This window comes from Aquarana catesbeiana, linkage group LG05, assembly GCF_042186555.1.
Source record: "Aquarana catesbeiana isolate 2022-GZ linkage group LG05, ASM4218655v1, whole genome shotgun sequence".
Classification (NCBI taxonomy): Eukaryota; Metazoa; Chordata; class Amphibia; order Anura; family Ranidae; genus Aquarana; species Aquarana catesbeiana.
This window is the reverse complement of record NC_133328.1, coordinates 24,184,500-24,208,062: the sequence shown is the minus strand read 5'-3', so window position 1 is coordinate 24,208,062 and position 23,563 is coordinate 24,184,500. Positions and strand designations below refer to the sequence as shown.

The window sequence follows — 23,563 nt, the reverse complement described above, 5'->3', positions numbered from 1 at the left end:
AGCGGCCGAAGACTGACGGTAAAGTGCTGCTAACAATAGCGGCGCTTTGCCGCCAACGCCGCCCCCGCCCCAGTGTGAAAGGGGCCTTAATGACCAGGCCATTTTTTGCGATACGGCACTGCATCACTTTAACTGACAATTGTGCGGTTGTGCAACGCTGTACGCAAACAAAATGTACGTCCTTTTTTTCCCCACAAATAGAGCTTTTTTTTTTTGGTATTTTATCACCTCTGCGGTTTTTATTTTTTGCGCTATAAACAAAAAAAGAGCAACAATTTTGGAAAAAAAAATATTTTTTTTTTACTTTTTGCTATAATAAATATCCCCTAAAAAAATAAAAAATGTCTTCATCATCTACATATTTTTGGTAAAAAAAAAAAAAAAAAAAAAAAATCGCAATAAGCGTATATAGGATTGGTTTGAGCAAAAGTTATATCGTCTACGAATGATGGGAATAGATTTATGGCATGTTTGTTATTTATTTTTATTTTACTAGTAATGGCGGGGATCAGCGATTTTTAGCGTGACAGATCGGACACTTTTGACACTTTTCTGGGACCAGTGACATTTATACAGCGCTCAGAGCTATAAAAATGCACTGATTACTGTCACTGTGATTGTAAATGTCACTGGCAGGGAAGGGGTTAACACTAGGGGGCGATCAAGGGATAAAATGTGTTCCCTAGGCAGGTGTTTCTAACTGTGGGGGGAGGGGACAGACTGGAGGAGGAGAGAGATCGCTGTTCCTTATTACTAGGAACAGCAGATCTCTCTCTACTGACCTGACAGAACGGGGATCTGCTTGTTTACATTGACAGATCCCTGTTCTGCCTTTCTGTGGAGCGAGCGCAGATGGCCAACGATGGCCACGATGTCCGCCGGTCACGTGCCTCAGCTCCCCCGCCGTGCAGCGGTCGAGCGCATACGCCTGCTATAACTTTTTAAAGGGCCTGACGTACAGCTACGGCGATTTGCGGGAACCAGCCGACCTGCCGCAGTATATTGACGACGGCTGGTCGGCAGGTGGTTAAAGTGGTTGTAAACCATCGATGTTAAAATAAAAAAAGATAAAAAAAACTGCAAGCCAATGTCATAATGTGCTAGTACGCAGCACACATTATGAAATACTCACCTTGGAATGAAGCCCTCCAGCGCTGTAAAGTCACCACTGAGAGGGCTGGCATGTTCCCCCTGTCTGTCTTCCGGGTTCGTGAGCTCCGGCTATGTGACTGGCCGGAGCCGCAATGACGTAGTTTCCTGCATGGGCTCTGAAGGTCCGGCAATGTAAGCCGGACCTTCAAAACGCATGCGCCGATGATGTCATCGGCTGCATTCACTCTGAATATCTCCTAAACCGTGCAAGTTTAGGTGATATTCACAGTACCTACAGGTGAGCCTTATTATAGGTAGAAGTGGTAGTACGGAGTTTATTACCACTTTAGGTATTGGTAAGCTGCAATATATTACATTGTTTGTTTGTTGGTTTAAATACCACTTTAAGTTTTTGAGTATATGTTTGATTCAAAGGGTGGAACATTTAAAAGTTGCGTGAGACGAGCCCGTATTGTACGTGACATAAAGTGGCTTTTTTCTTATTCCGCTAGCTCTCACCATATCTTCATATTGTACTAGTTAGACAGAAAAAGTTCAGTTAACAAAGCCGCACACCATGTATCATCGCTGGGAAATTGGTGCAAGCTTTTTTTTCCCCTCTTTTGTTGTTCTCTGAAGAAGCCGGTTGGCAGTCTGCCAACACAAGGACCAGCTGCAGCCACGATTATTGATCATTTCATCATTTTAAAGGAAGTAGAGCAAGACAGAGGCAACAGGGGAAGATAAATGCTACACGGCTTTTATGGATTAATAATAATCGCTGGCATATAGGAATAATTAACAATTGACACATCGTAATTTCACGTACTACCTTATTGAGGTCCTTTTTTATTTTAGGCGATGTTTTTAGCAAGGCTTTCTCTTTTTATTAATGCTTATTAATGAACGATAATGAACGATAAAATGATAATGAGTCAGCCTTTAACTTAGTGCAATAGCTCTTGGTGGGTCGTAGAATTTTAAATTAAACTTTTTTGGAAACACCTACTATAAACAGTTGAAAGTCAACCAGTGCTTTGCCTATTTGACAGGTTCACTTTAAATCAGACTTACCAGCAGCACATGGTTACCTTTACTTTGCTCCCTTGTGGTTCGATTCAGCTGCTGGAAGCTGGGACATTAGTAATTTCATATCCCAAGTTTTGGACAAAACCAACACCAGGTCCAAAAAAAGTGAGCACACCAAAAAGTGGTCCTCACACATGGTCCTCCTCCAAAGAGAAAGGACAATAGTCCTGAACCCCCGGGGTAAAAAACTCCAGAAAGGGAATCGTGCCCCCCCTGGCTGGAACTAGGAGGACCCCATTCTACAGGGCACTTGCCGAGGCAAGGTCCACCCAAGTACTAGGTAGGGCTTCTCCAAAGGTGACCGCATGGGAGAGGAAGAACCTGACCAATCGGCCACTTACTCTCCCCACCAAGACTTTTAGGGCAAGTCCAAGGACCCTACACCCTACTTATCATGAGTGAGTACTAGGTAGGGCTTCTCCAAAGGAGACCCCATGGGAGAGGAAGAACCTGACCAATCGGCCACCTACTCTCCCCACCAAGACTTTTAGGGCAAGTCCAAGGACCCTACACTCTACTTATCATGAGTGAGTAAAGAGCAACATGCAAGTGCAAAAATAAATAAATACTTTAGAGTGCCAAAGTGCAAGACATTGCCAGACCTTCTGGCTAGTATAAAAAAGGTCCAGTCCAGGAGACAAGTGTAGAAAAAAGCATGCAAAAGTGCTGTGACCATGGTGGCATACTAGAAACACTAGCCCTGAAACCCTGGGGTACAAGACTTCTGAAAGGGACAAGGGACTCGTGCCCCCCCCCAGCCAAAACTAGGAGGACCCCTTCCTACAGGGCACCTGCTGAGGCAAGGTCCATCCAAGTACTAGGTGGGTCTTCTACAAAAAGAAACCACATGGGAGAGGATTAACCTGACCAATGGGCCACTTGCCCTCCCCAACAAGTCTTTTAGGGCAAGTCCAAGGACCCTACATCCTACTAATCATGAGTGAGTAAAAAGCAACATGCATGTGCAAAAATAAATAAGTACTTTAGAGTGCCAAAGTTCAAGACATTGCCAGGCCTTCTGGCTGGTATAAAAATTCCTCCGGTCCTGGGCCAAAAGGTCCAGCCCAGGATGGTGCAATACTAAAAATACTGTGGAGTTGATTTACAGAAACCGGAAAGTGCAAAATCTGGTGCAGTTGTGCATGGTGGTCAATCAGCTTGTAGCTTCAGCTTGTTCAATTAAGCTTTGACAAAAAAACTGGAAGGTGATTGGTTTCTACATAACCGCACCATATTTTGTACTCTCCAGTTTTAGTAAATCAACTCCTGTGAGTTGCCCCAAAGTGTGTTTCTCTGGCACCCCTGGACTGCCACTATGGGGGCATGAGCACCTTGGGGTTTTTTTTTTTAGCCCAAATCCCCCCCCCCCCCCCCGGCCAAACAAGGCCAAACAAGTGCAGCCCCATTCCTACTAGAAAGGCTTAGTGCTTAGAGAAAGTCTTGCCCAAAACCAGAGGCAGGCCAGATTCAACCTGAAAGGAAAAGGATCCCTCCCACCATACCCACCTTATTACATCAGGAACCATGACATCCCCAACTGGGAAAGGGAACTGACGTTCTGTCCCTGAAAAATAATGAGAACAGGTACTACACGTGATCTTAGCCAAAAGGCAGAGAAGCGATCAATAATTTGGGGTTTGAAATGTCAGGGCTGGTGCTTGCTTATAGAAGATGATGCGCAACTCCATACATGCTCTTTTAAATCTTCAGATTTATTTGTTCTCCATAAAAGACACAATGATCGCGTAGCAGATTCAGCCTTGTTCAAGAGGTTAACATCTGCTGCAGGAGCTTAGTGTCTTTTATTCAGGCATGTGGCTGCCTGAATACCTGACCAGTAATAGCATCTCATAGGATGTCATCACAGTAGACATGTGCGATTATTTGGAAACTCAGGTGTATCCAAACTCCGAATCACAATAGTAACGTAAACGAACGTAAACAAATCCTCTGAAATAACGAAGCAAAATTAGTCCGAAATAACGAAATTCAAATTTGATTCGAATTTTGGAAATGAATATGAAATGTATAAAGTGAAGGTAGTGCTGCGCTATGAACCTAAATACTGTTCATAATGAAGTGCAAAGGTTTATTATTGTCTTATTGATACACTTTTTTTGTTTTATCCGAAGAAATCGCAGGGCATGCAATACGTTTTTATACTGCCTAGGATTGGATATATTTTGACATTTGAACATCACCTCTTTCAACAATATCTTTTATTAAGCACCTTTGCACTTTATTACGCACAGTATTTAGGTCCATAGCGCAGCACTACCTTCGATTTATATATTTTCTGGGTTCTGATATTTCCTTTAATGTTGCAGCATATTGTTAAAAAATGCACACATTTGGTAGAGTGGGAATATGATTGTATTAAATATGAAATGTAAACATATTGCAATTCTTATGCCCCGTACACACGGTCGGACATTGATCGGACATTCCGACAACAAAATCCATGGATTTTTTCCGACGGATGTTGGCTCAAACTTGTCTTGCATACACACGGTCACACAAAGTTGTCGGAAAATCCGATCGTTCTGAACGCGGTGACGTAAAACACGTACGTCGGGACTATAAATGGGGCAGTGGCCAATAGCTTTCATCTCTTTATTTATTATGAGCATGCGTGGCACTTTGTCCGTCGGATTTGTGTACACACGATCGGAATTTCCGACAACGGATTTTGTTGTCGGAAAATTTTATAGCAAGCTCTCAAACTTTGTGTGTCGGAAAATCCGATGGAAAATGTGTGATGGAGCCCACACACGGTCGGAATGTCCGACAACAAGGTCCTATCACACATTTTCCATCGGAAAATCCGACCGTGTGTACGGGGCATTAGACGTGAAAAATTTGGCAGCTGCATGCTAAACAGAAAAAAAAACTGAATTTGAATGCTGATTAAAATTTTCCGAATTCGGTTTAATTGAATTCAGTTTGGCTGGATAAGGAAAATTCCAATCGAATTAGAAAACAAATAAACAAAACTAAACTAAACAAACTCCGAAAACAAAATTTACCTAAACGAAATGAGTTCATTAACAAAATGCTCAGCTGATTTTCAGATTCACTTTTTTTTGTGCGGGGCTGATTCTGAAGGAATTGGATTTCACTGAAATGCTAATGAAGTTGTCATGCCAGTTAAAGCTTAGAGATGGACCAAAATTTGGCCGATTCAGCAGGAAATGGACGAATTTGATCCATCTATGGGCAGGATCGTTGTACTGAAGTAGATCTATCTTTTCTCTTTTTTTTTTTTTTTTCTTTTCATTGTTTTTACCTCCCTTTTGGACAAAAAAAAAAAAAATTATGCTGAAAATGAGGCTGATGTATGCCATACAGAATACTTGGTGCATTTACTGTTATGTGTCTTTGTAATTAGAAAATAGTTTTTTGATTGTAGATTAAAGCGGACCTTCAGTCATTTTTTCAACTTTCTATCTATTAAATCTTCTGCCCTTGTTGTTTTAACTTTGGATAGTAAAACTTTTTTTTTTTCTGCCAGTAAATACCTTATACAGCCCACTTCCTGTTTCTTGTCTGGTCATTAGCCTAGGCTTATGACATCACACACAGCCCTCTCTCACTCTCATGAGAGTTTGCCAGGAAAGGAGGGGTCATAAGTGGGCAATGAGTCATAAGAGGGCCAATGAGAGCTGCAGGGCTGCAGAGTTGGAGGTGTGCCTCTGTGTGTCTGTGTAAATCCAGGAAGTGAACATGCAGCAGCTTCAGCTGCCCACAGTTAAAATGGATGCAGCCTGACTCAGTCGAGGGAGATTTCTGCAGCATATTTGGCAAGTACAGAATCACAGTATATATAAAATAATATGCAAAGTGGGTGGAGGGAAGCTTCAGAATGGCAAAGATGTTTTTATTACAAATTATGTGAGCAGACTGCAGTTCCTTTTTAAGAAAAGCACACAATATACATATGTTGCTGGCTTTAGTCCTGAGGAAGCAGATTAACTCAGGAATGCGTAGACATATCTGGACAAAGTGTTGTGCGAAATCATTTTTTATATTGATTATCGTATTTATCGGCGTATAACACGCACTTTTTTCCCCTTAAAATCAGGGGAAAATCGTGGGTGCGTGTTATACGCCGATCCCCACTCTCTGTGTGCCAAAAAAGCCGCGAGTGCCGCGAAAAAACCGAGCACCGACGGAAAAAAACGAGCGCCGCCGAAAAAGACCGAGCCTGGTGCTCGGCTCCACTCGCAGTCACGCCGTCCCGCCTCCCTGCTGAGGATGAGAAGCGAGCGCTTCCGAAAAAGACCGAGCCGAGTATACTGTGTACTCGGCTCGGCTCCGCTCGCAGTCCCGCCCAGCTCCTTTGATGGACATAACACTCTGTCCAATGGCAGGACTGGGCGGGACTGCGAGCGGAGTCGAGCCGAGTACACAGTATACTCGGCTCGGTCTTTTTCGGAAGAGCTCGCTTCTCATCCTCAGCAGGGAGGCGGGGCGGCGTGACAAGCTGAGTACACAGGCTCTGTCTATCGGCGGCAGATTTAAATGGCGCGAACGGCGCAAGGCTGCACTGGGCAAGGCTGCACTGGGCAAGGCTGCAATGGGCAAGACTGCACTGGGCAAGGCTGCACTGGGCAAGGCTGTATTGGGCAAGACTGCATTGGGCAAGGCTGCACTGGGCAAAGCTGCACTGAGCAAGGCTGCGCTGGGCAAGGCTGCACTGGGCAAGGCTGCACTGGGCAAGGCTGCACTGAGCAAGGCTGCACTGGGCAAGGCTGCATATGACTAAGGGCAAGGCTGCTTATGACAATGGACAAGGCTGAAAATGGCACTGGGCAAGCTGCAAATGGACACTGATCATTCTGCAATGATGGACAAGGCTACAGATGAACACTGATAAGGCTGCATTGATGGGCATTTAAATGCAAGTTTTTTTTCCTTAAACTTCCCTCCTAAACTTGGGGTGCGTGTTATACGCCGGCACGTCTTATACGCCGATAAATACAGTATTTATTTCCCTTTTTTATGAACTTGTGATTTTTAATAGTTGTACAATAAAAAATGTGGATTTGATTTGATTTGATACCTATCAGTCATCTTTAAAGCCCCCTTTCCTCTCACTTGTATTTTCTTTGTTGCAGTCTAATAAGAACATACCCAAACCTATGACTCCACTCCAGACTTGCTGCTTTCATCCCACACAGACAACCGGGGTGCTGGCTACCACAGCCCATCTCCATTCTCAATCAAAAAAAATATATAAGCTTCACTTCAAAGCTTAGCTCTTCTTTCTGTGCTTAATTTGTAAAAAAAAAAAAAAAAAAAGAAGACTTCATACATTAATGACTCCACCCGAAACCAACCTTCCTTAAAGCGGTTCACCACTGTGGAAGTCCCCTATTCTTGTGACCAAATTTGGAGTGCAGCTTATATTTTTTATTTTATTTTTGACTGAGAGTGCAGTCTAATGCCCCGTACACACGGTCAGATTTTCCGACGGAAAATGTGTGATAGGACCTTGTTGTCGGAAATTCCGACCGTGTGTGGGCTCCATCACACATTTTCCATCGGATTTTCCGACACACAAAGTTTGAGAGCTTGCTATAAAATTTTCCGACAACAAAATCCGTTGTCGGTATTTCCGATCGTGTGTACACAAATCCGACGGACAAAGTGCCACGCATGCTCAGAATAAATAAAGAGATGAAAGCTATTGGCTACTGCCCCGTTTATAGTCCCGACGTACGTGTTTTTACGCCACCGCGTTTAGAATGATCGGATTTTCCGACAACTTTGTTTGACCATGTGTATGCAAGACAAGTTTGAGCCAACATCCGTCGGAAAAAATCCTAGGATTTTGTTGTCGGAATGTCCGACTGTGTGTACGGGGCATTACACTGTAATGCAACAGAGCTGGTGAGACACGCCCCTCTCCTTCTCTGCATAACAAGAGGTGTGGCTGTTACTCAGCTCTGCCAAGGCTTAATGTACACAGGACATTTTTACAACCTCTCCTGAATGATTTAACTTGACAGATAGTAACCCACATTTAAAACGTCTGTTTTGCCGCGTTTAAATGCCGCGTTTAGCCGCGTTTGCGTTTAGAAGCATTTGAAAAAAAAAAAAAAAATATATATATATATATATATATATACACACATATATATATATATATATATATATATATATATATATATATATATATACATATATATATATATACATATATATATATATATATATATACATATATATATATATATATATATACATATATATATATATATATATATATATATATATATATATATATATATATATATATATTTTTTTTTTTAAATAGTTTTTTTAAATAGCCTAAAATGAAAAACGCCTGCAACGAAATGCGGTTACCGAGTTACGCGAGTTACCACATTTAGACGCGTTTGGCGTCTGAAACATCGGAAACTTCGGCGTCTGAACTCATTTTTTTGCCTTCAAAGAAAAGCCTATAAAAACACAACTGCCCAAAAATGACATTAAACGAACCTGTGTACATGTACACATAAGATAACATTGGATGAATTGGATGAGCCTAAGGCCTCATGTACACAGCTGCTGATAAACGGACATTCAGAGGCAGTTGGCTGCTTTTTTCAGCTGCCCCTCAACTCATCCAATGTTATCTTATGTGTACATGTACACAGGTTCGTTTAATGTCCTTTTTAGGCAGTTGCGTTTAGAGGCTTTTCTTTGAAGGCAAAAAAATTAGTTCAGACACCGAAGTTTCCGACGTTTCAGACGCTAAATGTTTTAGTTTAGAAGCGTTTTTTAAAGGTGCCCTATTTTTTTTTTTTACATTACAAAACTTAAAAATGATAGCAAATGATGAATAAACCACTAAAAAATATTTTAAAAACTTGTAATTGCTTGCAATGCCTCATAGACCATTTATATACCCCTAATGAGCATGATCCAATCCAATACACCACTAGCATTGCTGTTGGCCAAAGTAGAATTGGAATTTGACCCATATGTTGTTAGATTTGAACCAGATGACCCCACCATTGAGCTTTACCCCCGACTTGATCAAACACAGTTGCATGAAATTTAATATCTGGCTTTTTTAATTTCTTCACATATGCTCATTATGGCATCCATAGTAAAAGCACCGAAATTGAGGTAGATATAAGTACACTGCTGCTCTTTCAGCTGCTGCTACTCACTCTGGTCTCACACAATGGCTGTTTTAATATAATACAGTTTTTTGTGCTTTGGGAGGGTCTTATGATGTTATCTTAACCACTTTCCGCCCACCATATAGCAATATGACGTCGGCAGAGTGGTTGTGATATCCTGACCGGACGTCATATGATGTCGCCAGGATATCAAGCCAATGCCAGGGGCGTACATCGCGGCAATCGTTGACACACAGCCCTGACAGATTGACACACCACAACTCCGATCTGGGTAAAGAGTCTCTGACTGAGACTCTTTACCACGTGATCAGCCGTGTTCAATCAATTGATGTAAACAGGAAGAGCTGTTGATCTGCTTTTCCTCACTTACATCTATTAGACGCGAGTAGAGGAGAGCCGATAAGACGATCTGACAGGGGGATCTGTGCTGATTGATTTATCAGTGTAGCCCCCCCGAGGATGCCCACACTGGACCACCAGGGATGCCACCACACTGGACCACCAGGTATGCCACCCTAGACCACCAGGGATGCCAATCAGTACCCACAATGGATGCCAATCAGTGGCCACAATGGGCATCACTGATTGACAGGCATTATTATTTGGCACTGATTGGCATCCACCAGTAACATACATTACAGTATATCAGTGCCACCTACTAGTGCCCATCCATGCCGCCTTTCAGTGCCCATCAGTGCCACCTATGTGTACCCATCAGTGCTGCATATCAGTGTCACCTATCAGTGCCCCATCAGTGCCGCATATTAGTGCCCATCAGCGCCGCCTTATCAGTGCCCGTCAGTGCAGCCCCATCAGTGCCCATCAGGGAAGGAGAAAACTTACTTATTTACAAAGTTTTGTAACAGAAACATAAAAAAAACATTTTTTTTTTTTTTAAACTTTCGGTCTTTTTTTTATTTGTTTAGCAGAAAATAAAAATCCGAGAGGTGATCAAATACCACCAAAAGAAATCTCTATTTGTGGGAACAAAATGATAAAAATTTTATTTGGGTACAGTGTTGCATGACCGCTCAATTGTCAATCAAAGTGCGACAGCGCTGAAAGCTAAAAAATTGGTCTGGGCAAGAAGGTGTATAAGTGCCCCGGTATTGAAGTGGTTAAAGAGCAAGTAAACTCTCCCACTCTGATGCTTCTTTTCATTTAGTCCATTATAATAAGTGATTATCAAACTATAATCACTGTAATCCAGCCCAAATCGCATATTACTTACACTTTAAAAAACTTGTTTCCAGGGGTAAGGCAGCGCCATCTTAAGTATTGTTTTCTGAGTCCACAGTAGAATGTTTTTCCGCCCTTACATTGAGCACTTCCTGTACTGTTAACCAAGCCTCCTTCTCAATCCAATGTTTCTATGGCAACCCTGCTTCCCTGCTCATAGCCGACTTGTTTTATTTCATAGTAATTAATTGTGCCGATTATCTAGTGTTTGCCTATGTCAGTCTTATCAGCTTCAGCTGATAAGACTGCAGTAATGCTGTCCAATGCCCAAGACATGGTCACATGGGATGTAGTAGGAAGCTTTGAGTGATTATGCAGTCTCGTGGGATTTTTTCAGTGTTGTGCCATAGGAAGTCCTGATAATAGAGAGATAAGCACACAGAGTGTGCTGTAAATCAGGGGAGATCTGGGCATGCTCAGTGATGTCATTCTAAAGAACAAAAAGGATTACAACAATACTAAGCAAGTATCGAGATATCTACAAGCAATGTTCATTAGGGTTTTTTATGCTGATTTACATGGGACAAAGTTGTGGGGGAGAGTTTACAACCACTTTAAATAAACGCTCCTAGACGCAAGCGCGGCTAAACGCGGCTAACTGGGTGTTTTTAAACGCTGGTTTCAGCTCAGAAGAGGTTGCCTCAGCATCCCGTGTACAATAGGCCTAAAGGGTATGGGTAGAAAGTAGCATTTTCACTGGGAGAAAAAAAAAAAAGCATTTTAATGCAATTCTTACGGGAAAAAAAAAGATAAAAAAAAAAAATTATATAAACCACAAATCATAAACTATAATGCCGCGTACACACGAGCGGACTTTCTATCCTACTTGGTCCGGCACACTTTCCGACGGACTTTGTCCGCCAGGTGCGCCGGACTTTAAAACGAACGGACTTGCCCACACACGCCGGGATTTTCCGGCGGGCTAAGTCCGCCCGTCTTTCCGACGGACTTTCGCCGGAGTTCCGGCGGACTTTCAGAATGAACGGACTTGCCCACACACGGACAAGTCCGTTCATTTTGAACGTGACTCAGGTGCGACGGGACTAGAAAAGGATGTCAATCTTGCCGCTTTTATCGGCTAGATTGACACCTTGCGAGCCCCGTCGCGGGGCATACCAGGCCCTTAGGTCTGGTATGGATTATAAAGGGGAACCCCGCTACGCCGAAAAAACGGCGTGGGGTCCCCCTAAAATCCATACCAGACCCCGATCCGAGCACGCAGCCTGGCCGGTCAGGAAAGGGGGTGGGGACGAGCGAGCGCCCCCCCCCCCCCTCCTGAACCGTACCAGGCCGCATGCCCTCAACATGGGGGGTGGGTGCTTTGGGGGAGGGGGGCGCCCTGCGCCCCCCCCCCCAAAGCACCTTGGTCCCCATGTTGATGAGGACAAGGGCCTCTTCCCGACAACCCTGGCCGTTGGTTGTCGGGGTCTGCGGGCGGGGGCTTATCGGAATCTGGGAGCCCCCTTTAATAAGGGGGCCCCCAGATCCCGGCCCCCCACCCTATGTAAATGAGTATGGGGTACATGGTACCCCTACCCATTTACCTAGGAAAAAAGTGTAAGTAATAAAACACACTACACAGGTTTTTAAAATATTTTATTAAACAGCTCCGGGGGGGGGATCTTCCTCCGGCTTCGGGGGTCTTCTTCCGGCTTCGGGGGTCCCTCCGCTTCATCTTCTCCCGGCGTCCGGTTGGTTCTTCTCCGCTCTCCGGCCTCTTCTCCCGGTGTCGCAGGTCTTCGGCCGGCCCCTCCGCTCTCTTCATGTAGCTCTATTGCGAGCGGAGGTCCGGACTTCTTGGCTTCTTGGCTTCTTGGCTTGGCTTGGCTTCTCTTCTCTTCCCCCAGATGTTGACACGACGCTCTCTCCGGCTGGACTGGTTTCTGAGGGCTGCGTTGTGACTTATATAGGCGGAGACCCCGCCCCCATATGATGTCACAGTCCCTGGGCATGCTGGGACTGTGACGTTTTAGGGGGCGTGGTCGGGGGGCGTGGTCGACCACGCCCCCTAAAACGTCACAGTCCCAGCATGCCCAGGGACTGTGACATCATATGGGGGCGGGGTCTCCGCCTATATAAGTCACAACGCAGCCCTCAGAAACCAGTCCAGCCGGAGAGAGCGTCGTGTCAACATCTGGGGGAAGAGAAGAGAAGCCAAGCCAAGCCAAGAAGCCAAGAAGCCAAGAAGCCCAGAAGTCCGGACCTCCGCTCGCAATAGAGCTACATGAAGAGAGCGGAGGGGCCGGCCGAAGACCTGCGACACCGGGAAAAGAGGCCGGAGAGCGGAGAAGAACCAACCGGACGCCGGGAGAAGATGAAGCGGAGGGACCCCCGAAGCCGGAAGAAGACCCCCGAAGCCGGAGGAAGATCCCCCCCCCGGAGCTGTTTAATAAAATATTTTAAAAACCTGTGTAGTGTGTTTTATTACTTACACTTTTTTCCTAGGTAAATGGGTAGGGGTACCATGTACCCCATACTCATTTACATAGGGTGGGGGGCCGGGATCTGGGGGCCCCCCTTATTAAAGGGGGGCTCCCAGATTCCGATAAGCCCCCGCCCGCAGACCCCCGACAACCAACGGCCAGGGTTTGTCGGGAAGAGGCCCTTGTCCTCATCAACATGGGGACAAGGTGCTTTGGGGGGGGGGGCGCAGGGCGCCCCCCCTCCCCCAAAGCACCCACCCCCCATGTTGAGGGCATGCGGCCTGGTACGGTTCAGGAGGGGGGGGGGGCGCTCGCTCGTCCCCACCCCCTTTCCTGACCGGCCAGGCTGCGTGCTCGGATCGGGGTCTGGTATGGATTTTAGGGGGACCCCACGCCGTTTTTTCGGCGTAGCGGGGTTCCCCTTTATAATCCATACCAGACCTAAGGGCCTGGTATGCCCCACGCTCGCCGCAATAGGAAGATTTGTTTTTCCTATTGCAGCGAGCGCGAGATGCAATAACCATCCCCTCGTGTCGCATTTGGTCTGTCGGACCAGCCTACACACGAGCGGGCTTTTCCGTCGGACCAGCACACACAACGAGCGGACTTTCCGCCCGAAACTGAGTCCGACGGAAAGATTTCAAACATGTTTGAAATCTAGGTCCGGCGGGCTTTTGGGAAGAAGTCCGCCGGAAAAGTCCGCCGCCGCCCACACACGGGCGGATTGTCCGGCACACTCTGGTCCGCCGGACCAAGTATGCCGGAAAGTCCGACCGTGTGTACGCGGCATTAGAGACAAAAAAAAAGTTGTGAGACTTCAATTGCACTTTATTTTTTTCTTTAAAAAAAGGAAACATTTATCAAAACCACTTTTGGTTTTATTTCCATAAAACACGCTGCGTTTCAGACGATCCCGGACTGAAGTTTCGCTGTGGTTCTATTAATCAGCCCAAAACTGAGACATTTCCTAGACATTGGACTATCTCCACCTAGTTCTAAAAATATATAAAAGTAAAGTTTTACCAGTCATTAAAAGTTTAAATCAATTACAGAAAAAGTTCCGCATTAGTCACCATGGCTACTGATTTGCTAAGAGCTAAAAATAACGCTTATAAAGAGTTAAACCTAGCGCGTTATACATCGTAAAATTAGGCTCACGTCTGATCGTCTTTAGGAATTAAAAAGAAAGTTGAAAGTGGAAGATTGGACTGTCTGCGGATCTACTTCTGAAAATTCCTTCTTCGTTATGTACCTATTGATATTTAGTTTCCTGTAGGTAAATTAGCTTTTCTAAATAGCTATAAAATTTTATTGGCAGAAAACAATAAGAGAGAAACGTGTAGGAAAAAAAAAATAAAAATAAATCGCAGTCCTTACTGGATAAATTATAATTTCCATGAAGTTGTTGCACTAAAATTTTGCAAAGAGGTTAATTTGGATGCAAAATGTTGTGACAAGGTAATTGGGTTTGATGTTGTCTTGATTATGTTTCATTATTACCTTCTTTTTTTTTTTTTTTTTTTTTTTTTTTACTGATATGGTGATATGGTGGTGGGGAAGAGAAAAGTTAAACCATAGATGAGCTGATGGGGAGATGTCTGGAAATTTCAAATATTAAAGGGGTTCTCTACAGAATGCAAGACTTGAATTGATTTGGTTGGTGGTTGTAATTTGTGCATCCATTTAAAGTCAATGTAAACCTTAAATTAATTAGTTTTATTTAGTATATGTGTATCATAAACAATAGCCTTTTTTTTAATAAATACTGGATTACTTTTTTTGTCATCTTTTGTTGCATTATCTTGTTTGTTTTTTTTTTAATGAAATACTGGATTACTTTTTTTTTTCATCTTTTGTTGCATTGGGAAATGTTATTTTTGTCTCTTACTATCTTTTGTTGCATTATCTTGTTTTGTTTTTTTTTTTTTGTTTTTTTATATATAAAATACTGGATTACTTTTTTTTTTTCATCTTTTGTTGCATTATCTTGTTTTTTTTAATGTTTTAATAAAATACCGGATTACTTTTTTTTCATCTTTTGTTGCATTATCTTGTTTTTTTTGTTTTTTTTTAATGAAATACTGGATTACTTTTTATTTCCATCTTTTGTTGCATTATCTTGTTTTTTTTTTTTTTTTTTTTTTTTAATAAAATACCGGATTACTTTTTCTTTTTCATCTTTTGTTGCATTATCTTGTTTTTTTTTTAATGAAATACTAGATTACTTTTTTTTTTATCTTTTATTGCATTATCTTGGTTTTTTTTTTGTTTTTTTTTTTTAATAAAATACCGGGTGACTTTTTTTTTCATCTTTTGTTGCATTATCTTGTTTGTTTTTTTTAATTAAATACTAGATTACTTTTTTTTTTCATCTTTTGTTGCATTATCTTGTTTTTTTTTTTTTTAATTAAAATACTGGATTACTTTTTTTTTTTCATCTTTTGTTGCATTATCTTGTTGTCTACATGTACTACAGTGATGGCTGCATGGCATTTTTCAGAGCAGAGTTCCTGATTATGGAACACGTGTGTTTAACCACTTGACCTCCGGAATATTTACCCCCCTTCATGACCAGGCCATTTTTTTGCGATGTGGCACTGCGTTACTTTAACTGACAGTTGCGCGCTCATGCAACGCTTTATTTTGGTGGTATTTGATCACCTCTGCATTTATTTATTTTTTTGCTCTATAAACAAAAAAAAAGGACTGATTGTTTTGAAAAAAAAAAAAACCAATATTTTTTTCCTTTCTTCTATAAAAAAAACAGCCAATAAAAACCATTCTGCTACATATTTTTGTTAAAAAAATCTCAATAAGTGTATATTAATTGGTTTCTGCAAAAGTTATAGCTTCTACAAACTATGGGATATTTTTACTAAATGGGGGATAAGGGCTGAATTGCCCAGGAGGTTACATCAAAGATCTAATCCAAAAATTCTGTACAATCATATTAAAAAATGAAATTTTTATTGAGTTAGGTTAAAATGATTAGTGTCTCTCATAGAAAATGGGACATGCTTTTAAGAACAATATGACATTAATGAATATCACCCAAAATTGTTCACATTGGACAATGCAACATAAGGCAACTACTTAAAGGTGCCATGACAATCTGCCGCTCGACATGTTTCGCTCTAATACGAGCTTCTTCAGGAGTTTAAAGGCTGTGATTGTATTGGACTCTATAATGATGGGAAAATAGACAATAAATCAATACAAATGTACAAACACATTGAAAATACATCCAATGGATGAGTAAATTAGCTTATCAGAAAACAAATTGATACAGAGCATATAAATGCATACATGTAAATGAAAGTTTGGAGAACAGACCGTTCCACCAACTGTATATGAAAAATCATAATTTGTATATCTTACCAGGCTGTAATGCATCAATGCGACATAAATGTTTCAATTGAGTGGCGACATGAGTGTCTCAATAGAGAGGCAAATTAGTGCTAATTTTGAACCGGGAGATTCTATTATACATGTAGGGACATCGCTGCCATAATATGACCACAGGGGAACACAAAGTTATATACTGGTCCTTTAAAAGAAACAACAAGATAGAATTAGTAAGGGAGGGGGGGGGGGGGGGGAGGGGGGGGAGGGGGGGGGGGGGGGGGGGGGGGGGGGAATGGGGGGGATTATCTGAGAGTGAAGAAATCAGACTCAAAACATCCCTATTTCGTTTTAAGGTGTATTTATAGGGTAGAGCCAATTAGGAGTATTTACCTGAAGCATAAAAGTATCACGGTATATATGTTGAATAAATGTGGCTAAATATAGTAGTTTCGTCAAACCAGTCAATGGTGACTACAGAAACGATAACCGATCGCGATATTTTCTGCAGTGGAGAAAAAATATAGTATAAAGGACCATGACAGTTCCACAAGTGCGGCTCACTGCCAACTGACAGAAATGCTGTAGAGGGAGAACTTACTTTGTGGGCAGTAGTCCGGCATGCCGATTAAGGAGAACCTCACGCTGCCTCCATTGGATGGCGCCGGTAGCAGAGCTGTGGGCGGTAAATGACCGCCTTTATGTACCCCCACCACGGCGGCGTCTGATTTCGCCGCCGTGATGCGGACGCTTATTGAGGCTGGCCGCGTCATGCCCTGGGGGAGGAGGAACGCGGCGGCGTCATTCTGACGTCCGTAGCGTGCCAGGAGCGTAGTGCGCATGTCTCTGGATTCATTGAGCCCGTGAGATATCCGGGTGCCGACAGCGCCATGTTGGAAATGGGAAAAGAAAAGGTATAAAGTATTAAAACTAGACTTAAAGCATTCCGCCTAATCTAGCAACCAATAAGTAAAAATACTGGCTCAAATGTATCTCTTTGTACGTGTTTAAACACCCCATTTAATGCAACAACCAGGATCAAAAAGGGGGGGGCCACCACTCTGGGGACGATTGGCTCTACATCTCCAATAGTGGGTGCCCCAGGCGTCCGTGTGGTCTAAATTGACAGAGATCAACCCAACATAAGAGCATTCCCGGAATATTGTTGCCAATCATAAAGAGAAACAAACAAAGTTTTTGTTAAAAAAAAAAAAAAAAACCTTAATTGATGTTTACAGCAACAGCCTGGCAGAGTATAGCACAAAGTAAAACAGTGAAGGTTCAATGATATCAAATATAACATACACAAATATATATGGTCATAATCTAGTTATTATTAAATATTTTAACATAGCTTATACAGATATGTGACGCCAGATCAGTACAGTATTGATAATACAGAATATAGTTAATGTTTTAACATGAATTATGTATATATGTGACGTCACATTAGTACAGCATTGAAAATTTTTTAATATGTGTGATTAGTGACCTTTTAAAGGCAAGGAAAAAGAAAGAGCAATGAAAAACAACATCAGAAAAATTCCATCAAAACAAATTTTTTTAAGCATTTTTCTAAAGGGGTATCCTTTAGTATTAAATCCACTATCGTGTTATGTTTGGGAAACCAAAAATCTTCTGAAAAACAAAGAATAAAAAAAAAAAAAAAAAAAAAGGAGGAAAAGGGCAGGGGAAAACAGAGTTATATCTAAACTGGAGATGCGCCAATTTTCAAAGGAATGGCTTAAAACTGAACGCATCGTTCATGCCTGGATGCTGGAGAGCTGACAACTCGTGTATCCAGCGTGCCCCCTTTTCCTCCTTTTTTTTTTTTTTTTTTTTTTTTTTTTTTTTTTTTTTTTTTTTTTTATTCTTTGTTTTTCAGAAGATTTTTGGTTTCCCAAACATAACACGATAGTGGATTTAATACTAAAGGATACCCCTTTAGAAAAATGCTTAAAAAAATTTGTTTTGATGGAATTTTTCTGATGTTGTTTTTCATTGCTCTTTCTTTTTCCTTGCCTTTAAAAGGTCACTAATCACACATATTAAAAAATTTTCAATGCTGTACTAATGTGACGTCACATATATACATAATTCATGTTAAAACATTAACTATATTCTGTATTATCAATACTGTACTGATCTGGCGTCACATATCTGTATAAGCTATGTTAAAATATTTAATAATAACTAGATTATGACCATATATATTTGTGTATGTTATATTTGATATCATTGAACCTTCACTGTTTTACTTTGTGCTATACTCTGCCAGGCTGTTGCTGTAAACATCAATTAAGGTTTTTTTTTTTTTTTTAACAAAAACTTTGTTTGTTTCTCTTTATGATTGGCAACAATATTCCGGGAATGCTCTTATGTTGGGTTGATCTCTGTCAATTTAGACCACACGGACGCCTGGGGCACCCACTATTGGAGATGTAGAGCCAATCGTCCCCAGAGTGGTGGCCCCCCCCTTTTTGATCCTGGTTGTTGCATTAAATGGGGTGTTTAAACACGTACAAAGAGATACATTTGAGCCAGTATTTTTACTTATTGGTTGCTAGATTAGGCGGAATGCTTTAAGTCTAGTTTTAATACTTTATACCTTTTCTTTTCCCATTTCCAACATGGCGCTGTCGGCACCCGGATATCTCACGGGCTCAATGAATCCAGAGACATGCGCACTACGCTCCTGGCACGCTACGGACGTCAGAATGACGCCGCCGCGTTCCTCCTCCCCCAGGGCATGACGCGGCCAGCCTCAATAAGCGTCCGCATCACGGCGGCGAAATCAGACGCCGCCGTGGTGGGGGTACATAAAGGCGGTCATTTACCGCCCACAGCTCTGCTACCGGCGCCATCCAATGGAGGCAGCGTGAGGTTCTCCTTAATCGGCATGCCGGACTACTGCCCACAAAGTAAGTTCTCCCTCTACAGCATTTCTGTCAGTTGGCAGTGAGCCGCACTTGTGGAACTGTCATGGTCCTTTATACTATATTTTTTCTCCACTGCAGAAAATATCGCGATCGGTTATCGTTTCTGTAGTCACCATTGACTGGTTTGACGAAACTACTATATTTAGCCACATTTATTCAACATATATACCGTGATACTTTTATGCTTCAGGTAAATACTCCTAATTGGCTCTACCCTATAAATACACCTTAAAACGAAATAGGGATGTTTTGAGTCTGATTTCTTCACTCTCAGATAATCCCCCCCATTCCCCCCCCCCCCCCCCCCCCCCCCCCCCTCCCCCCCTCCCCCCCCCCCACCTCCCTTACTAATTCTATCTTGTTGTTTCTTTTAAAGGACCAGTATATAACTTTGTGTTCCCCTGTGGTCATATTATGGCAGCGATGTCCCTACATGTATAATAGAATCTCCCGGTTCAAAATTAGCACTAATTTGCCTCTCTATTGAGACACTCATGTCGCCACTCAATTGAAACATTTATGTCGCATTGATGCATTACAGCCTGGTAAGATATACAAATTATGATTTTTCATATACAGTTGGTGGAACGGTCTGTTCTCCAAACTTTCATTTACATGTATGCATTTATATGCTCTGTATCAATTTGTTTTCTGATAAGCTAATTTACTCATCCATTGGATGTATTTTCAATGTGTTTGTACATTTGTATTGATTTATTGTCTATTTTCCCATCATTATAGAGTCCAATACAATCACAGCCTTTAAACTCCTGAAGAAGCTCGTATTAGAGCGAAACATGTCGAGCGGCAGATTGTCATGGCACCTTTAAGTAGTTGCCTTATGTTGCATTGTCCAATGTGAACAATTTTGGGTGATATTCATTAATGTCATATTGTTCTTAAAAGCATGTCCCATTTTCTATGAGAGACACTAATCATTTTAACCTAACTCAATAAAAATTTTCATTTTTTAATATGATTGTACAGAATTTTTGGATTAGATCTTTGATGTAAACAGCACCTTAAAAGTCCTTTTTCCCCATCCTCCTGGGCAATTCAGCCCTTATCCCCCATTTAGTACTTTATCATAGGATGTGGTGCTTACAGTTGAGTATTTCTGTCCTTTCTATATGGGATATTTTTATTTATTTTTATTTTTTTACTAGTAATGGCAGCGATCAGGGACTTATAGCGGGACTGCGATATTGCGGCGGACAAATTGGACACCTGACGCTTTTTGGGGACCAGTGACACTAATACCGTGATCAGTGCTAAAAATATACACTGTCACTGTACAAATGACACTGGCTGGGAAGGGGTTAACATCTGGGGCAATTAAAGGGTTACCTGTGTGCCTGGCCAGTGTTTTACTGTACTGTGTGTGAGGTGCTTTTACTAGGGGAAGAGATGGAATTTATTCTCTGCTTTGCAGGGACACCAACTTCATCCCATCCCCCCTGCCAGAACGGCGATCTGCTTTGTTTACATATGACATACTCAAAGGCACGCCAACGCACCTGGATATGCATTGCATGCACTATTTGTTTACAGCGCACTAGTGCCTTGACATGCCTTGCACTGCGAAGCACATCCATTGGCAGGTCTGTTGGGGTGCCATTCATAAAAAATAGCACCAAATCCCACCAAAGCATTTAACATGCATTATTCCGGACTCCATCTAGTGGTCAAGTTTAATATTGCAGGGAGAACACACATAATGAAGTTCCCTGCTGAAGGCAGAACACCTACCCTTTATTTCTGCTCTGGTGGCAACTCAAATTTTTGGATTTGCTGATCATTTTCATTTTTTTAGTCACACTGGTGATTAAGACAGTTAGAGAGAATGAATCTCCTAAATGGGGATACAGATAGCAATAAAAACCTTATAGGGAGTTCTTACCGCTATACCCAAATATAAAAAAAAAAACTTTAGCCACCCAAGCCAATTCTGGCATTTCTCTCCTACATGTAAAAATCATTATTTTATTGCTAGGAAATTGCTCAGAACCCCCAAGCATTAAATATATATATATATATATATATATATATATATATATATATATATATATATATATTTATTTATATTTATATTTTTAATTTTTTTTTAACAGAGACCCTAAGGAATAAAATGGTAAAATGGTGGTCGTTGCAATTTTTTATGCCACACAGTATTTGCGCAGCAATTTCTGAAACATTTTTTTAAGAAAAAAAACACTCTCGTGAATTAAAAAAAAAAAAAACACAATATTTACCCCAATTTTTTTGTTGAATATGAAAGATGATGTTACGCAGAGCAAATAGATACCGAACATGTCACGCTTTAAAATTACGCACACTCATAGGATGGCACCAAACTACAGTACTTAAAAATCTCCATAGGAGATGCTTTAACATTTTTTACAGGTTACCAGTATACTAGAAATATTGCTCTCGCTCTAACGATCGCAGAGATACCTCACATGTGTGGTTGGAACGCTGTTTATACATGCGGGTGCGACCTACGAATGAGTTGGCTTCTGCTTGCAAGCACGAGGGGACGGGGGTGCCCTAAAAAAAAAATGTATTGTTATTGTTTATTTTATTTTAATTTTTTTATTTTCTCGCTTTCACTTTAATTCTTTGATCACTTTTATTCCTATTACAAGGAATGTAAACATCCCTTGTAATAGGGCATGACAGGTCCTCTTTATGGAAAGATCTGGGGTTTATAAGTCCTCTCATCGCTCCTCAATGCTGGAAAGCCTGAGATCAAAAAAAAAAAAAAAAAAAAAAATCGATCTCAGGCTTTCCAGCAAAAAAAACCAAAACAAAACATGGCAGCGTTTACATCTTCCATCGCCGTAAGTGTCGTCATGATGTCTTTTCTGGACTCCAAGGGTCCATAGGCAACGCTTTAAAAAAATGTACAGGTTACCAAGTTTAGAGTTACAGAGGAGGCCTAGTGCTAGAATTATTGCTCTCACTCTGACGATTGCAGTGATACCTACGTAGGAGTTTGTTTCTGCGTGCAAGAGGGGACGGGGGTGCTTTAAAAAAAAAAAAAAAAAAAAAAGATTGTTTATTTTATTTTTGTATTTTTACACTTTCCCTTTAATTTTTTTTTTTTTTTTGATCACTTTTATTCCTATTACAATGTAAACATCCCTTGTAATAGGAATAGGGCATGACAGGTCCTCTTTATGGAGAGATCTGAGGTCTATAAGTCCCCACATCTCTCCTCAATGCTGGAAAGCCTGAGATTAAAAAAAAAATGATCTCAGGCTTTCCAGCAGAAAAAAAAAACATTTACGAGGATCATAGAGTTGGCTGGGGACCATCTGGTCCACGGCTATCTCTATGGTAAACCGGCGGATTCATTCTCCCGCTGCCCTATCGCAGAGGAGAGACAGGAGAAGCACCGGAGGGCTAAACAGCCGCTATGATGGCTTTTGCATTGCAGGGAATCGCCGGAAAAAAAAAAAGATATCTGGACGATGGCTGTAGCTGCACCCTTCATCCAAATATCTCCACTTCAAGTCCCCGATGTCATATGACGTCAACTTGGGGGAAGTGGTTAAAGTTTATTTCTGTTTGAAATTTTTTTTTTTGTGTTGGTAATGGGTTTGAACTTGTGTTTGGGTTTTTATTTTCTCTGAATCCTGATGAAGACATTCACTTCCTAATTCTAAATGGGCAAAGTGGCCGTGTCCCTTTAAAAGTTGCAGCCCAGGCCACCTTGGAGGTTGGGGATATAATCACATCCAACCAATTAAATGCTAGGCACATGCAAAAAAAAAAAAAAAAAAAAAACATAAACTGGTATAATTTAGTAAGGATCTGATCTGAGTTTGGTATCTTACAAAAAATCCCTAATCGCTTTAAACTTGAAATATAAAACGCAGCAGCGAGCTCTGACACCGCGGAAAAAGAAAATCATTGGATTATTTCAGGTGAAGGACAACACAATGTCAGTAATAGAGATGAGCAGTTATCTTGAATCATTTTGATGATGTGACGAGCGGCCACACAAAGGCTTTTATACCTTTTCAGGAAAGCAATAAAAACAAAGTCCTAATGATAAAAATACACTTGGCCTTGCGACAAGTTTTTCCTCATCTTTCATCTGTTCTCGCTTAAGGGAGTCGGGTTTGGCGGAGCGGTCTTAAAGGGAAGCTATAATGGTTTTGGGCCAAGTTGTTTTTATTTCATGTCACTTAGTTTTTAAATTGTCGTTACATGCATAACCTTTGCAAATAACCAGTTAATACGTGACAAAGGATCCCTGGAGCACTATGCGTTATCTAAA

At 41.6% G+C, this 23,563-nt stretch overlaps 1 protein-coding gene and 1 non-coding gene across 2 annotated transcripts in view; both read right to left on the bottom strand.

The window, feature by feature from the left end:
- DGKB (diacylglycerol kinase beta) overlaps positions 1 to 23,563 on the bottom strand; it is an 804,956-nt gene that overhangs the window by 138,881 nt on the left and 642,512 nt on the right. The gene's annotated exons all lie outside the window — the stretch shown is intronic.
- Positions 3,614 to 3,804, bottom strand: LOC141146456 (U2 spliceosomal RNA). The gene has a single exon (XR_012244895.1). It is a non-coding gene; the product is annotated as a U2 spliceosomal RNA (small nuclear RNA).